Source organism: Diachasma alloeum, unplaced genomic scaffold, assembly GCF_001412515.2.
Source record: "Diachasma alloeum isolate Michigan unplaced genomic scaffold, Dall2.0 Dall_scaffold_01136, whole genome shotgun sequence".
Taxonomy (NCBI): Eukaryota; Metazoa; Arthropoda; class Insecta; order Hymenoptera; family Braconidae; genus Diachasma; species Diachasma alloeum.
Window position 1 is genome coordinate 23,710 of NW_021681246.1, and position 2,839 is coordinate 26,548.

General features: G+C 38.8%; 1 long non-coding RNA gene across 1 annotated transcript; it reads left to right on the forward strand.

Moving 5' to 3' along the window:
* Positions 1–2,479, forward strand: LOC107045932. The gene is made up of 3 exons (XR_001461495.1): positions 1–125; positions 1,998–2,055; positions 2,129–2,479. It is a non-coding gene; the product is annotated as an uncharacterized LOC107045932 (long non-coding RNA).
* The last annotated feature ends 360 nt before the right edge of the window (positions 2,480–2,839 follow it).

A 2,839-nucleotide genomic window follows, 5' to 3' on the forward strand; every position in this document is an offset into this window, starting at 1 on the left:
TTGAGAAACGGAAAGTGGTAAAAAAACAAGAGCCTTTAATAATGAAGTTCTTTGCTGTTTTTCTATTCGCAATACTGCTAGCAGTGTCTACAACTGCGCAGCAGTGTAGAGATGTCGGAAGATGGGTAAATATATCTCTTACGGAGTTAAAGTGGATTATGTCGGGACAATTTAATCAAATCTACATTCAGATTGGTGCAAAACAGAATAGTATATTGTGCATCAAGGGCGGAAAGTCTTGACTTTCCGCCCAAGGTGCACATGCGATTTTTTAACACCCCTCCAAAGGAAAGTTCGTATTTTGCTCTTTGATGAGCAGGAGGAAAGTATGAACTTTCTGTGCAGGGGTGTGAAAATAGTATATTGTGTTATTAGAGCGTAGAGTTCCACTTTTTTGCACGCACGCGTAACACATCCTTTTTCTTGTGATACCTGCCGAGTTCACAATTAGTAACGGTAGTGGGGGTTGTTTTGTACACGAGTGCGTAAGCATCCACTTTACGCACGCTCTTGAAATTTACGCACGCCGTGCGGAAAATAACCGCTTTACACACACTAAATCGTTTCGAAAACAAAAACAAAAAACACTTACGCACTCGTATTAAAATATACTATTACTCAATAGTATTGAAATATACTACTGAATATCATCCTATGGTAGTTGCAAGATAATATAGGTGCCATCAGGAAATATAATTCAATTTTAAAAATAAATAAAACAATAAATGATATACGATAGAAGAAATTGATGTGCAAAATGACAATCGGGAGGCATATTGCTAATTTATTAGCAAAAATAGTTATGAAGACATGTCCCTCTTGTTTCATCTTGCACCGCAGATCTTTGTTCAGAAATGGCATTTGCAATTTCGCCATCTGGACGAGGCGATAGTCAATACATTGACCACCTTTACCCAAGGTTACTACCCAGGCTGGACAGTACATGTGAATCTAACCAATCGGCGATTCTGATTTGAGCCCAGCGACAGTAACTGACCAATCAGGGAGCCAGAAATAAGCCCAGCGACATATCTATCCTCCTTATCTGGATATCTAGTAACCTTGGCTGCAACGCGTGGGATTCCCCTTTTTCCTGGCTCAGTCCTCGGGAGCTTTTAAAGGTATTTACGGCGCGGACAGGAGGGGGGGGGGGTCGAAAAAAAGTCAAAAAATTGATTTTTTAAATATAGTCTTTGATTTTTTCAAAACCCCTATGCCAAATCTCAGCCTAAGAGAATGGGTGAAACAGAGGAATTTCTCTAAGAAATGTATTTTAACAGGGGGCTCTTATGGCACTTCGGAAAAAAAATATTAAAAATAGAAAAAAAGTTGCCATTTTTCTGAAATTTCGCACTTGGGTGGACCTTTAATGGAGGAACATAACAAAAAATAATCCAAGTGCCATAGGAGAATTGTTTAGAAGGGATAATTAAAAAACTCATGAAAAATAGGAATTCTGCGTGCGCAACTTGGAATAGCGACAACGCCAAGGTTAGGAATCGTGGACGGGTAAGCGCAGCAAATACAAATGGAGTTGTGATGATACATTTTGCTATGGGAAGGAACATAACAGCTTAGTGAATCAGTGCTACCAACTCAAACCTCAAATGGCACGACGTTGTCACTTTTTCTATCCATATTAATTATTTTCCAATTATCCAAAAGACAAGCTAGGAAAATGAAAGAAGCCTTGAAATACGTGAAAAAAACATAAAAGGTATTAAATAAATATTTCGAACACAAAAATGGTCGAACTGGATTGAAAATTTGTAATTCAAATATCGTTATTGTTGTTCAGCAATTGGTCTTCTATGAGAGAACAATAAATTCCCCTCTGTCTCACCTCTTACATGCCCGTCCCGCCATAAATACCTTGAATTCGAAAGAACACGAACTATTCCAAGAAGCAGAGATAGAAGAATGGAGGAAGGGAGGGAGCGGAATTCCCCTACAAATTTAATAACTTCAAAGGGATTAATTGCTGCTTGTGATTTCAGTGCACAAGGAGTGAACAATGCTGTACATCCTATTGCCGTAACAATCGTTGTCTCCGTTGTAAGTAAGAAGCACCTTCATCTCATGATTGAGAAAAAGAAAAGGTTTTTTAAGTCGAAGTTTTCGGTCGTAGGGGGAACAATTCCATCCGAACGAGGCCGTACTAACCCCTGCTCCATCGTGAGATGCGCACGTGGACCGTGCGTAGTTCAGCAGGTTCGATGCCCCAACAGACCAGAGTGCCCTGGAGTCGCGCGGTGTACTATCCGTGCGTCGTAATACACTTCAACTTAACTTTATGTAGTAACTTCATGAAGTAACGCTTGAGAATGAGAAAATACTTGGAAATGAATCGTAGAATTCTATGTGAAATGCATTAGAGGGTTATCGTATGGTGGAAATAATTGGAAGATTAAATAATTCAGTAGCGAAGGGGTAAAAGGAAATACGTCAATTTTGACTATTGAGCAGTTTTCAATCAATATCTCGGAATCTAAGGTAGCAAAATTTTTTTTATATCCTTTTTTGTAGAGCCGATTGAGTGCTATAATAAATGTGATTACGAAAATTTCGCCTTCTCCCTTGGATTCGGAAATATTCCTCAAAAACTCAACTGGGAGATAAGTCGATTTATCTCCGTTTACCACTTCACTAATGAATTGTATGAAACACCATTCCGAAGAGACATCTCTCTGCCACACCCATTCTTCATCTTTAATCTCAAATTGTAACTGAATGGCTGAAGAAATATATGAGTTTTCAAATTCATGGAATTGTTATTTTTGCTAGAATCATTTTTGTCACATGCATCCTGGCTCACCAGTAAACCTTGCAGAATGGTTTG